Below are 15,328 nucleotides of genomic sequence, written 5' to 3'. Positions count from 1 at the left end.
TTTTTAGAAAAAGACAATAGATTATTAAGCTGAGAAAAATTGGGTAAAGAAAACTCAATCTGCTAAACTCAGTCTACTAGAAGACAAGCGTGTTATCAGCATTGTTTTGGTGGCAAGTATCCTAACCATAAGCCAAAACAAAAAACAAAACAAAAAAAAAAACCCAGAAATACTGGCTTACAGAACTGAAAAGTCCAGGGGGTAGTACTAACTTTAGAGACTCAGATTTCATCTCTTTCATCTCTTAGATAATATTCTTCTTTCATCTTTTCACACTTAGCAAGTTTTTCATATGTGGCAGCAAGATGATCACTTAATAGCTTCAAGTTCAAATAAATGACAAAATCCCTTTCCCCTAAGTTCCAACCAAAGCCTAGGATTTGTGTCCCTTTGGCTCTAATTGGCTTAGTTTAGGTCCAATCCCTGAACCAGTTCCTGAAGGAGGCCTAGAACCAAGCTTCTACAGGGATCAGGTCTATCCAAACCATGTTTTCCAAAGGGAAATCAGAAAATATGGCCATAGGGGCACCTGGGTGGCTTGGTCGGTTTAGCGTCCAACTTTGGATCAGATCATGATCTCACAGCTCATGAGCTGGAGTCCCGAGTTAGGCTCTGTGCTGACAGCTCAGAGCCTGGAGCCTGCTTCAGATTTTGTCTCTCCCTCTCTCTGCTCCTCCCCCACTCGTGCTGTATCTGTCTCTCAAAAATTAATAAAAACATTTAAAAAAATTTTTTAAAAAGAAAATGGCCATAAAAAAGGAGAATACTATTCCAATAAAGGAACAATGGATGTCCACCATAGTAAGAAAGAAGAGACAAAAAGATAGACAGTACAAAATAAATGGCCAGAATAAGTCCAAATATAGTGTCAATAACAAAATTCACATTGAATTAAAAATCAAACTGTATACTATTCTTTAGATCCATCCCTAACACAGAGTTAAAAGTCAAATGAATAGTAACAAGAATAAATCAGGTATGGTAACATTAATGAGACAAGTAGAATTTAAAGCTTTAAAAGAGACTTCCCCGTATTTCAACAGTTGGCCATGAGAATAAATTCATGAACTTTATGCAACATAAAATATATCTGATAGAAATACAAGGCAAAATTGACATCGCAGTCTTGTAAAAACCAACAAATCAAATGGAGAAGGAAGGAAGGAAGGAAGGAAGGAAGGAAGGAAGGAAGGAAGGAAGGAAAAGAAAGAAAGAAAGAAAGAAAGAAAGAAAGAAAGAAAGAAAGAAAGAAAGAAAGAAAATAGAAATTAGAACGTTTTCAAAGACGTACTCAACAGTATACCTGGTACCCAAGAAATACACATGGAGCCATCACAAAAGTGCCTATTTATTAAGGCATGAAGGAAATTGCAACAACTTAAAATGTAACCTTAAATTAACAACAAAAAGTTAAAATACACATACCTAGAAAGTTAAAAATAAAGTTGAAAAATACTCTAAATATATTTCAAAATAACTGTTAAAGTGGAAGTCAAAATTCAAATTCTAGTCTTTTTAGAACTATGCATTATATATTTATTAAAACATGAGATTTGGACAGGGGGAAATTTGTAACCTGTGGACTAAAATAAATTGATTAGGTTTTACTCTCAAAATGCATGAGAAAGGATGACAGTATAGACCTAAGTACATAGAAGAAGTTAAATAATTTTATTCAAACGAAAATAAATCTATTAATTTATAAACACAACACACACACACACACACACACACACACACACACAGCACACTATGTACCAAGCACTAATCTAAATATTGTAATTCATTGAGTGCTCACAAACCCTTTTTTTGTAGATGCTGATATCCCATTTACATATGTGAAAACTGAACCACACAAGGTTAAATAAGTTGTCAAATCCACCAGTATATAAAAGAATACATCATAAGTGGGGTTTATGCCAAGACTGCTACAGTGGTTCAACTTTGTAAAGTCTGTCATTAACAAATTAAGGAAAACAAACACAAAATATAAACTGATTCTCTGAAGGCATATGATAAAATTTAATACATTTTCTGGTTTGGAAAAAAATCTTAAAACTAAGCAAACTGGAGATGAGTACCTTGTTAATGATAAAGATGGTTAATCCCACACCCCAGAAATAACCAGTTAAAAATACAATAGGGAAAAATCCCATTCATTAATATCAAGAAGAAAAGTGACTTGGAAAATATATATGAAGAAAATATAAAATTTTACCAAAAGGTGTAAGACAATTCACCATGTTAAAATTAATTCGTTAATTTGATATATTCCCCAAAATATGTTGTGGAACTTGATAAGCTAATTCTAAATAGAACAATAAATATACAAGAATAGTAATGAGTTTAGGGGCGCCTGGGTGGCGCAGTCGGTTGAGCGTCCGACTTCAGCCAGGTCACGATCTCGCGGTCCGTGAGTTCGAGCCCCGCGTCGGGCTCTGGGCTGATGGCTCGGAGCCTGGAGCCTGTTTCCGATTCTTTGTCTCCCTCTCTCACTGCCCCTCCCCCGTTCATGCTCTGTCTCTCTCTGTCCCAAAAATAAATAAAAAACGTTGAAATAAAAAAAAAAAAAAAAAAAAAAAAAAGAATAGTAATGAGTTTAGGAAAGAAAGGTGTGGTGGACTACAGGGCGTGTGTGTATGATAAAGACAGTGTCTTAAATGCGTCATGAAAAGACTAGTCAGTAAAATGTTGCCCTCTGTGGTGGGTGAAAAAAAGTGCATATGAAACTAATGTCTGCGTGTTAGGTAAATAGACTTTCAGAGCTTAAAAGTAATGGGAGAAATTTATAAGGAAATACTTTCTAGATGTGACATTTAGGAAGTGACAAATTCTGTATCACAACCAAAAGACAAACAAATTGGACTGCATCATATGATCAATAATATTCTTTTATAAATCAGATTCTTCAAGGGGTGCCTGGGTGGCTCAGCCGGTTAAGGGTTCTACTTCGGCTCAGGTCAGGATCTCACAGTTTGTGGGTTCAAGTCCCATGTCGGGCTCTTTGCTGACAGCTCAGAGCCTGGAGCCTACTTTGGATTCTGTGTCTCCCTCTCTGTCTCTGCCCTTCCCCCATTCACACTCTCTCTCTCAAAAATAAATGAACATTAAAAATTATTTTAAAAATCACATTCTTCAAAATCAACAGTAAGAACATGAATATTGACCACTTCTAAAACAGTCAGAAGACAGAAATTTCACCCAGGAAAGAAACAGGAAAATTCCCACTTCACCAACAGTTAAAATACAGTAGCCAAATTATAATAATTTTAAATGTATTTAAATATTGAACAGAATCCCCAAAATATATGAAACAAAAATTGCCAGACAAGTCAGAATAGTTGGAGATTTCAACAACTTCTCTTTCAGTAACTGACAGAACTAGATAGACAGTAAGGATACAGAAGAATTGAACAACACAATGTACTTTAATCAATATATAAAGAACCCTCCACAAAACAATAGCAAAATGGGCATTTTTTTCAAGTGCACATGAAACTTCTCCAGGACATACCATATGATAAGTGAGTAAAATAAGATCCAATAAATCCAAATGGATTACAGTTACATAAATTATGTTGTCTGACCATAATAGAATTAAAGTAGAAATCAATAACAGGAATCAGGGAATCCCAAAATATTTGGAAATTAAATAACACTTTTAAGGACACATGGGTCAAAGAAGAAACCAAAGGGAATCTGAAAATTACTGTGAAATGAATGAAAATAAAAGAACATATGAAAACGTATGAGGTGCAGTTGAAGCAATGCTTAGAGGAATATGTATGCCTCAAGTCTGACATCAATAATACAAGTTTCCACCTTAAGAAACTAGAAAAAAGCAAACCAGAGCTTAAATAAGTAGAAAGAAGGAAATAATAAAAGACCAGAGTAGAAATCCATGAAATAGAAAATAGGGAAACAATATGAAAGAGTTCATGAAACCTAAAGTTGGTTCTTTGTAAAGATTTTAAGATAAATCTTTAGCTGGATTAAGGGGGGGGGGAAAGGCATACATTAACAAAATTAGGAATAGAGGAGGCATCACTACAGACACTACAGAACTTAAAATAATTACAAAGAAATATCATGAACAACTTCATCCCAATAAATTTCACACCTTAGGTGAAATGGAACAAAATCCTAGAAAAAGTCAAATTACCAAGACTGATTTAAGAAGAAATGGAAAATCTAAATAGACTATATATCAACTAAAGATAATGAACTAGTTATTAAAGGTCTTCACCCAAGGTCCAGGTCCAGATGGTTTCACTGTTAAATTCTGTCAAATAGTTAAGGAGAAAAAAATATCAGTGTTTCACAAATACTTTCAGAAAATAACAGTAGAGGGGAACACTTCCAAACTTGCTTTATAAAGCCAGTACTACCCGATACCAAAGCCAAAGATACTACAAGAAATGAAAATTACAAACCAATATCCCTTAAGAGCTTCAATACAAAAATTATTTTTAAAAAAATTAGCACATCAAATCCAGCAATTATACTTTAAGTGGGGTTCATCCCAGGAGCAGAAGGCTGGCTTAACACCCAAAACTCTATTGAATACCATATTAATAAATGATAAGGATGCTTGGGTGGCTCAGTCAGTTAAGCGTCCGACTTCAGCTCAGGTCATGATCTCACCATTTGTTAGTCTGAGCCTCAAGTCAGGCTCCGCGCTGACAGCTTGGAGCCTAGAGCCTGCTTCAGATTCTGTCTGCCTCTCTCTCTGCCCCTCCCCTGCTCATGCTCACTCACTCTCTCTCTCTCTTCTCTCAAAAATAAACATTAAAAAAATTTTTTTTAATAAATGACAAAAGTAATCTCCATAGACACACAAAAAAGCATTTGACAAAAATCAAACATCCACTCACAATAATTCTCACTCAGTAAGGATAGAAGGGTAGAAGTAAGGATAGAAGTAAAGATAGAAGTAAGGACAGAAGGATCCTTAACAGGATAAAAGGAATCTACAGTTAAATCATACTTACGGTAAAAAACTGAATGCCTTCCCCCACCTAAGATCAAGAACAAAGCAGGGATGTTTCTATTCATAATTTCTTTCTTTTTTTTTTTTTTTTAATTTTTTTTTTTAACGTTTATTTATTTTTGAGACAGAGAGAGACAGAGCATGAACGGGGGAGGAGCAGAGAGAGAGGGAGACACAGAATCAGAAGCAGGCTCCAGGCTCTGGGCCATCAGCCCAGAGCCTGACGCGGGGCTCGAACTCATGGACCGTGAGATCGTGACCTGAGCTGAAGTCGGACACTCAACCGACTGAGCCACCCAGGCGCCCCTCTATTCATAATTTCTACTCAGCATTGTAACTTAGGTCCTCCTATCTTCTGCAGTAAGACAAGAAAAAGACACTGAACGTGTTCAGATTGAAAAGGAAAAAGTAAAACTATTCATAGATTATGTAACCTGACAACAGTAAATACTAATAAGTCTACCTGAAAGCTATCAGAACTAATGAATTAGCAGTTAGCAAGATCTCAGAACACAAGTTCAATATGCAAAACTTAGTCGTATTTCCATATACTAGCAGTGAATAATCCAGTAGGGAAATCCAAATAAAAAGAATAATTCTACTCACATTAACATCAAAAAGAACAAAATATTTAAAAATTAACATAACCAAAGAACTATAATACTTGCACACTGAAAACTGCAAAACAGTGCTGACCTAAATGGGATTAGAAAGTTAAGTATTGTTAAAATGTTGGTTCTCCCCAAATTTACAGATTTACCAAAATTCCCTATCAAAATCCCTGCAGGCTTTTGTTATAGAAATTGGCAAACTGATCCTAAATTTTATGTAGAAGTGTAAAGTACCTAAAATAGCCAAACTCTTTTTTAAAAGAACCAACTTGAGGCACCTGGGTGGCTCAAATATCCAACTCTTGATTTCGTCTCCAGTCACGATCTCATGATCAAGCCCTGCATTGGGCTCCATCCTGAGTGTAGGGCCTGCTTGGGATTCTCTCTCTGCCCCTCTCCTGCTCACGCTCTTTCTCTCTCTCAAAATAAATAAACATATTTTTTAAAATAAAAATAAATAATAAAAGAACAAAATTGAAGGACTTAGGCTGCCTGATTTCAAAATTTACTATAAAGCAAACAATTGAGACACCTTGGCATATTAGCATGTATATACATAGATCAATTAAACACTCTAGAAATAGACCCTATTATGGATGGCAAATTTTTAATCAGTGGAGAAAGAATAGTCTTTCCAAAAATGATGTTGAAATAACTTGATATCCATAAAAAAAAGGAACCAAAATCCATACCTCACAGCATATGCAAAAATAACTCCACGTGGATAAAAGACCTAAATGTGAGAGCAGAAACTCTAACACTTCTAGAATAAAACAGAGGAGAAAATCATTGTGACCTTGGATCAGGCAAAGAGCAATAAAAAATTACTTTTAGATTAAGTGGACTTCCTTTAAAATTAGAAACTATTGCTCTTCCAAAGGCACCATTAAGAAAAGGAAAAAACTGGGAGAAAATATTCCCAAAACATCCTGATAAAGGAAGGATTCATATCCAAAATATATAAAAAGATTTCTTACAGCTCAGTAATAAAAAGACTAATAACCTAATTTTTAAACAGACAAAAGATTTGAATAAATACAATTAGAGATACAAACAGCAAATAGCTATATGAAAAGATGCTCCACACTGTTAGACATTAGAAAAATACAAATTAAAACCACAGTGAGATATACCACAGTGTAGATACACCAGCTAAAATCACTAGTTGGCAACAATGTGGAGAAGCTGGAACTTCATACATTGAACTGATGAGGATGTAAAATTATATATTCTCTTTAGAAAATTTTGGCAATTTCTTAACAAGTTAAACATACACTTATCATATGAATCAGCAGTTGCACTCCTAGGAATCTACCCAAGAAAAATGTTTACCCAAAGACTTGTCCGTGAATGTTTATAGCAGCATTATTCATAGTTGCCCAAAACTGGAAATAATCCAAATATCCATCAAACTGGTAAACTGATAAAATATATCCATAAAATGGAATGCTACTTAGCAAAAAAAAAAAAAAAAAAAAAAAAAAAAGGAATGAACCATTGATAAACACAGTATGAATGGATCTCAAAATAAGCTAAGTGAAAGAAGCTAGACAAAAAAGTATAATCCATTTGATTCCATTTATTTAAAATTCTAGAAAATGCAAATTAATCTATCATGACAACAAACTAGTGGTTAACTTGGGGGAGAGGAGCAGTGAGTATATAGGGGCATGAACTTTGGTTGGGAGGCAAGGGAATGGATAGTTTTGTGATCTTGAATGTTGTAATGCTTTTACAGGTATATACAGAAAGTCAAAATTTATGAATATAAGTAACCCATTGTATGTCATTTATATGTCAATAAATAGAAGAACTAATACATGCAGTAACATGGTTGAGTCTCTCAAAAATAACACTGTGTGAAAGAAGCCAAACACTAAAGACTACATATTATATGGTTCCATTTATATGAAATTTCTAGAAAAGTCAAAATTAATAGAGCCAGAAAGCAGATCAGTGGTTGCCTAGTTCCAGGAATGAAAGTGGAGAGTGAATCCAACAGGCACAAAGGAGAAGAGAGGCAGATGGAAGAATGAAAGTGTTATAAAATTAGATTGTGGTATTGTTTGCACAATTGTAGAAATTTACTAAAACACACTGAACATTTAAGATCAGTGAATTACATATGCCATGTACGTTATATTTCAGTAAAATATTTAAAAAGCACAAGTCAAAAAGTTTTTGGCTTATTGGCAACAATTTTTAAAAGATAATTTGTTAAAGGATAATATTAATTCAGTAAATGATTGCTGTCCTACTATATACTAAGCATTATCGGATATTGGAGAACAGACAGGATTCCTGCCTAAGCAAGGAAAACAAACAGATGCAATTAAAGTATTTTAACTGCTTCTCATAGAAGTATTTTTTCCAGTTGTGGTTCTCAGAGTGCTTCTCACAGAAGAAGCACACCTACAGTAACACCTCACTCTAGGCTCACTGTCCAGTAAGATAAGCACTTTCAGATATTGTTGGTAGAAAAATTGGCCCAACCTCCCTGGAAAGTAATTTGACAATATGTAGCAACAGCCTAAATTTATACCCTTTCACTCAGGATTCCAGTTTGGGGTATCTATTGTAAATAATCAGAAATTTGGATAGAATTGTTCTATCCAAACAACTGGCATTGGCCATTGGTCATTCTAAAATTTAAAAATCAAACTAACACAAATGTACAATAGAGTAGTTCAATAAATCATGTTGTGTATGTGTCATATTATGCAAACATTTAAATTTGTGCTTACACAAAAACTAACATGGGGGGGTTAGAAAATTATAATTTCATTATTACAAATCTGTACATCTATATATACAATCTAAAAGATAAGGCTACAAAATATTAACTCTGGGCTGTGGGATTGCAAGTATTTTTTTATACTGGTCTATAATTTATAAGTTCTTTTAACAAACATACATTACTTGAATAAACAGGAAAAAGAAGTGTTATCTGTTTACATAGGTAATATGTTTAAATATGTGATACATAGGTGATATGTATACACAGCAGAAGAGGTAGAAAATACAGATAAAAAAACTTCATCTAAAATCCACCATCCAGGGATGCCTGGGTGGCTCAGTTGGTTGCGGGTCCGACTTTGGCATAAGTCATGACCTCACGGTTCATGAGTATGAGCCCATTGGGCTTGCTGTTCTCAGCACCAAGCCCACTTCAGATCTTCTGTCCCCCTTTCTCTTGGTCCCTCCCCTGCTCATGCTCGCTCTCAAAAATAAGTAAGAAGTTTAAAAAAAATTTTTTTTTAGTGATAAAATTAAACCCACCATCCAGAGATAGCATAGCCTGTCCTCCCTTCTAGACATTTGAATGCAGACAGATAATTTGTTTTACAAAAAATGTAATTTATACTACATACTGTTTTGTAACCTGCCACAAAAGGAGAAAATAGAGATAGCAGGCATCACTACTTAGAAGTTTGTTAGTCTAAAAAGAGAAACTGATGGCAGCTAGAGAGTAAATAACTGGCTCAAGCAGAAGTTTTTTCCAGTTGTGGTGCTCAGAGAAGTGTGTCTGGAGGCAAGAGAGGGGAGGCAAAGGGATGCAGACAGAAGTACAGGTGAGGGGTCACAAGAGGAGATGCAGGGACCAGGTGTAATGAAATTCGACCAGTGTATATGAGAGGCTTCTGCTGGACCCTCCTCATGTTGTAGCAGATAAGATAAGGCCTCCATACAGCACACGTGGGTGATGAGGTCCTGCGGGCAGAGAAGGCTTACAATAGCCATACCCTGTAGAGTGAGAACTGGAATGTCAGAGGAATAGACGGGTTTACAGTTGTTAATAGCTGACTGATGTGGTTTTCAAAAGTAAGGCCAGACTCAGAATCCCAAGGTTACACCACCTTGAGATGAAGCCCTCAAGAGGAATTACAAATACATCAGGGTGAGTCTGTAAACAAAAATTACCAGACTCAAATATTAGAAATGGAGGAAGAATGGCAGTACTATGGAAAGAGCAGAGGCTTAGGAAGGAGCCAGATAGATCTGGTTCTACCTACCACTCACCAGCTGGACAGGTTATCTGACTCCTGAGGCTCAGTTTCCAAAGACACCAGCAACTACCTTACAAAGTGGTTGTGAGAATCTAAGATAATATATCTAAACACCTGGCACATAGTAGATACCTGATAAATAGTAGCTATTACTACTGTTACTACTCCCTGTATGGGAAGAGAGGAGATATAACATCATGGTTAAGGGCATGGAATTTGGAGTTAGACAAACCTAATAATTTCAAACCCTTGCTCTAGCACTTACTAGCTGTGTAATCCCAGGCATCCAAGCTTCAGCATCATCTATACAATGAGGATACCACCTGCCACACTGAGCTGTTTAAATTGAAGGATTAAATAAATAATGTGTAAATATCTTTATACTTTGCCCTTAGGGATAGTACCTATGTAATCAGTAATAAACAATGGATATTATTACTACCACCTCTGTGATCTTGGCCACATTACATAACCTCTCTGAACTAAAATTTAATCAGCTATAACATCACCATTCCACTACCCACCTTATTCCCGTCATTCCCAGGGCACACAGTTGGCACACAGTAAATATCTGTTACATAAACAATGGGACTATACTGAGGATTGGAGATAATGCATATAATGTATCCAACAATGGCATATAAGTGCTGGAAAAAATGGAGTTGTTTCCCACTAGAACCTGGGCTCCTCCAGGGCAAAGAACATTGTTTCATTCATCTGTTAATAACAGCACCTAGCAAAATGTTAGGGACGTAGGAGATCCTTAGCAAATGTTTACTGAGTGACACAGAAGGCAACAATCATCCAGCAGCCACCCTCACCTCACTATAAGGATAACTGCAGGAGTCCAGACATTTTGACCCTCTAAGTACAACCTGAAATTCTCCATCTACTTTACCATCTAACAAACACCATAAGTAGCCTTTGTGCCAGGAACCTGTACCACCTGATTCAAGGCTGGTACTTAGGTGATGCTTTCAAGAATAACCTAGTAATGACTCCAGATTTCAATGAGGTGAAAGACTGCAAACACAGAAGCTGCAAAAATTGTGAATTATCACTTCTAACACACAACGTGATCACAGCATACAACACCATTTGTATAAATCCAAGGTACTGAATGGTCATAATAGAGGAAACCAGATAGGGTACCAGTTACATAAACCAGTTCAACTGTATGTGCCACCTATATGAAGATAATAGGATGCCAAATTTCTTTATAATTAACACTTTTATGATTTCTGCAATAAAGAAATTGCAGAAAAAACTTCAGCAATAAAACAATTATGTAAAACAGGCAAAAGGGTCCTCCATGTAGGGGCGCCTGGGTGGCGCAGTCGGTTAAGCGTCCGACTTCAGCCAGGTCACGATCTCGCGGTCCGTGAGTTCGAGCCCCGCGTCAGGCTCTGGGCTGATGGCTCGGAGCCTGGAGCCTGTTTCCGATTCTGTGTCTCCCTCTCTCTCTGCCCCTCCCCCGTTCATGCTCTGTCTCTCTCTGTCCCAAAAATAAATTAAAAACGTTGAAAAAAAAATTTAAAAAAAAAAAAAAAGGGTCCTCCATGTTGTTATATTAGGAAACTGAGACCTGTTTTGTGTTTTTATTGATTAGTAGAAAAATATAAGCTTGCTGCACAAAAACTGTAAAATATAAAGAGATTTAAATCACCCTTGGTTCAGTCATCCAGAGATAACCATTATTTACACTTTAGTATACTTCTTTTTGATGCTTAATTCTACTAGGGTGTTCAAAAATATGACTTTTAATGATTCAGAAGTGTTCTCAAGCAGTAACTCACATCCATTTCCCTATTATTGGACATTTAGAGAATTCAGAACTGTGCACTACTGAATATTTTTAAAGGTAGCTTTTCCCCTTATATTAAATATAAATATATGAATTATTCCTTTAAAGAGTTGTTTACTTCCACCAGCTTTGGAAAAGAAGGTGCTGTAGGCAAAAAAGGCCAGTCCCAAACCCACCAGATCATCTTCCAGGACTGCAGCTAATAAGAGTCAAGTGTGGAGTAAGGAGTTGTGTGGAGCCTGACTGTCCTCAGCAAAGTGGGAAAATTTAAGAGGAGCAGGCATAATGGGGCAGGAGGGGGAAGGGGAGGTGACATGTATGTATACTGGGGCATGAGAAGAGAAAAAGGAATTAATATTCTAAAGCATGAGTTACAGCCTTAAAAGAATAGTTCTAAGTTATGTTTTATAGTGCTCATTAAACAGCACCTTTATATAGACCTGAATTTAATAATACAGTTTTAATTTTTTTCTGCATTGAACAAATCAAAGCCCAATTTTATTTCAATAGATATTCACTGGCACTTACTCAATGCCAGGCACTGTGGTTAGTAATAAAAATGAATGAACCCTATTCCTCCCTTCAAGTTCATAATTAGAATATATTTAAACCCAAATTTTTATGCTATCTACACACGAACTAAGTAAGAATAAACAACAGATGGCTTACGACCCTAGGGAACTGCAAGAGACCAAAAAGGAAGTGAGATCAACTTCTGAGGCAAGAAGAGTGGGTAGTAGTACATATTAAGAAACTTTAGCAAGAGTTGGAACAAAATTTCTAGTTACTGAATGGGTCAATAAGGAAATTCATTGATCCAAATGTCCAACTTCCCAAGTATTTCAGTTAATCCATTTTACGTAAGTGCTTTAGGATTTAAAGGTGTAAAGGTAAGATTGATCCACTCCTATTTCTAAAGCATTAGAGACTCCAAATTAAAGAACTACTTAACATTTTATTCTATGCTTATAGCCAACATGTGTCTTAAATTTCCTCAAACCCTGAATCAGATATTCTTGCCCTTTACCCCTGAAAATAGAATCCCAAAAATAGAATCAGACCACAATTCCCAAATAAACCCTGAAACCGCACAAATCCTTTTTCTGACCATGTATGTGCCAATCATTATTTCTACTAATTCCAGGAATCAGCAGAACCAGCCTTAATACTTTTGTCCAGAAATTGCTCATCTGAGAGGGAAAAACTTAGGGGAACAGGTTTTTAAAGACAACATATTGCTAGGAAAAATATATGACCATTATTTTTCCTTATACTAACAACACTGTTAATACTAGGTTAAATTTCTTCTCAGTTTGATACGTAGGCTTTCTAATGAACTATTTGTGAACCCAAGGAGTTCTGCTTCAATCCTCTGACCCTGCTACTCATTCAAAAATAGCCAGTTAACAGAGAATATTTCATAAAATCTTCATTTGTGCCCAGAGGAATCCCAGTTACCTACAAGTAAACCTGGAAGTGGTCATTTAGAAGGAATCAGCTCTCTCTCTCAGGAATTTTTCTAGAGAACAGGATAAAGTTTAGACTCTCACAGTTCTAACTTAAGTGACTTCGAGATGACTTTTGCACTCTCACCATTTTACTGACTTCAGCCTTCCCTGACAACTCAATGTATCATTTCACAAGAGCCTTACTTAGGACATCATTTTTTATTAATCATTTTGAGCATCTAGTGCCAGGCACTATTCTATAGCCCAAGGAAATTAGTGAGTTGGCAAATGGATATTTTATAATCAAGTGGAGAAGACAGACATTTAATTATGTAATTGTGAAGGAAACAGTGAGCCAATAATGGAAAGAGACTTACAATTTAGGGTGCTGAGAAAAATTCCTGAGATGATGAGAACCTACAGGTTAAGAAGGAAATCGCTCTGAAAAAAGCAGGGAGCAAAAATGTTCTAGGGAGAGGGAAAAATATATTCAATGGCTCTGAGTCAGGAAACAGTGTGTTGAGGACATTTTAAAAGGCCAATATGACTGGAATATAATGACCAATAGGGAAATACAGCTGGAAAGATACACAGGAGCCAGATCATGCAGGGCCTCGGGAAGCTATTAAAAAAGAATTAAGAAAGTAATATAATCCCATTTCCAGTTTTTGAAGATAGTAATCTTCAAATTGCTAGTGGTACAAGAATAGAAGCAGGGAAACCAATAAGGAAGCCATTGCAAACATCTAATTAAGAGATGGTCATGGGGATTAAAGAGGGTGCTTGTGATGAGCACCCGGCATTGTATGAAGTATTTAATCACTATATTGAACACCTGAAACTAATACTACACTCTACGTTTACTGGAATTTAAACAAAAATTTAACAAAAGAGATGGTGGTTACTCAGGCACTGGGAACCAAGAACCTTTTAAATGACCTTTCAGATTAAAAGATGAGAACAAGTTAACCAAAAGGTAAGGTCGCTGCAGGCCACAGAAGAACATGTACAAGGGCATTAGGTCCCAAGACCAGAACCCATTTTGACAAGCTAAAAAGCCTGGTATGCCAATAGCAAAGGGTATGTGACAAGAGTGAAGGCAGAAGACCAGTTGTTAGAAAACTATTGCAATCCAAGCAATGAAATACAGTGCCCTGAACTAAATCAGTGGCAATGGGGAGAGAGGGGCAGGACTGTGTCCAGGTATTATTCTAAGTGGTATAAGAAACTGGCTGGACTTGAAAAGGGGAAGGCAAAGGAGGGAAGAGAAACTTGGGAATCACTGGATTTCTGGCTTTAAAGGGGTAGATTATGGTGGAGCCAGGGTGTGGGAAGGAGGAGTTCAGCTTTGTATATACAGCCATAATGGAAGGGCCATAAGAGTAGGTAGTTGGATACATGGCAGTCTCCAACTTAGAGGCTGAGGCTGGATTTGTACATTTAGAAACTGCAGGTAAACAAGTGGTGGATAAAGCCATAAGAAAGAATGACCGTCCAGAGAAGTACAAAATAAGAAGAGCTTAGTCCAGAATTCGGGGATGCATTAACACTGAAGGGGCAAGAGTTAGAGCAGTGTTTCTCAGTGCCACTGATGTTCTAAGCTGAATAATTCACTTGTGAGGTGTCGTCTGGCACATTATAGGATGTTTAGCAGCATCTCTGAACTCTACCAACTAGATGTCAGTAGAGAATCCACCCGGTTGTGACCATCAAACATGCATCCAGACATGGCCGAATGTCCCAGGGTGGGGGGAATCGCCTCCATTTGAGAAACAATGAGGTAGAGTACGAGAAGTCTCCAGGACACTGATAAAAAAATTCTAGGGGTGCCTGGGTGGCTCAGTCCATTAAAGCATCTGATTTTGACTCAAGTCATGACCTCACAGTTCGTGAGTTCGAGCCCCTCATCGGGCTCTGTGCTGACAGTTCAGATCCTGGAGCCTGCTTTGGATTCTGTCTCTCTCTGCCCCTTCCCTGCTCATGTTCTCTCTAAAATAAACATCACACACAAAAAAAAAAAAAAAAAAAAAAAAAGACAAAGATTCTAAATGAGCTCCCTCAATCCAGAAGATTCCTCCAAAGCCTCCATGCATAGTACTGCTCTTGGTGCCTTGAAAGTACAAAAGAAATGCAGGTGGCTTTCCTCTGTATGCAACCCACAGGGCATTAGGATATCTTTATGTACTACATCGGATCAAATCCATTGCTAGAAATCCCATTTCTGGTATGAGGCTACAATGGGAAAAAATACTTCTGTAAAAATTTGTATTCACAAATAACATACACAATGTGACCCTGACCCCTTAATAGGATTAGGTGTCACCATCCTGCTCCAGTAGTAAGCCCGAACACTTCTCTATCATGAAAATAGTAGGTCCTCTCACCCAATCTCCACTTGACCCTTATGAGGGGGTAGGAACTGCTATTACCTCATTAGTTGAGGAAACTGATGCAGAGGTGTTAACATA

The 15,328-nt window shown here is 36.7% G+C and overlaps 1 protein-coding gene and 1 long non-coding RNA gene across 4 annotated transcripts in view; one reads left to right on the top strand and one right to left on the bottom strand.

Moving 5' to 3' along the window:
* Positions 1–15,328, top strand: part of PPP2R3A (protein phosphatase 2 regulatory subunit B''alpha) — a 166,360-nt gene that overhangs the window by 147,011 nt on the left and 4,021 nt on the right. The window lies entirely within an intron of this gene.
* LOC128777319 (uncharacterized) lies at positions 3,259–7,066 on the bottom strand. The gene is made up of 2 exons (XR_008422576.1): positions 5,316–7,066; positions 3,259–5,064 (listed from the first exon to the last, which is right to left on the bottom strand). It is a non-coding gene; the product is annotated as an uncharacterized LOC128777319 (long non-coding RNA).

The sequence above is a fragment of the Panthera pardus genome, unplaced genomic scaffold (genome assembly GCF_024362965.1).
Source record: "Panthera pardus isolate Hobbes unplaced genomic scaffold, ASM2436296v1 HiC_scaffold_16, whole genome shotgun sequence".
NCBI classification, from domain to species: Eukaryota; Metazoa; Chordata; class Mammalia; order Carnivora; family Felidae; genus Panthera; species Panthera pardus.
Note: the sequence above shows the minus strand (reverse complement) of the source record. Positions and strands in the feature narration are given on the sequence as shown.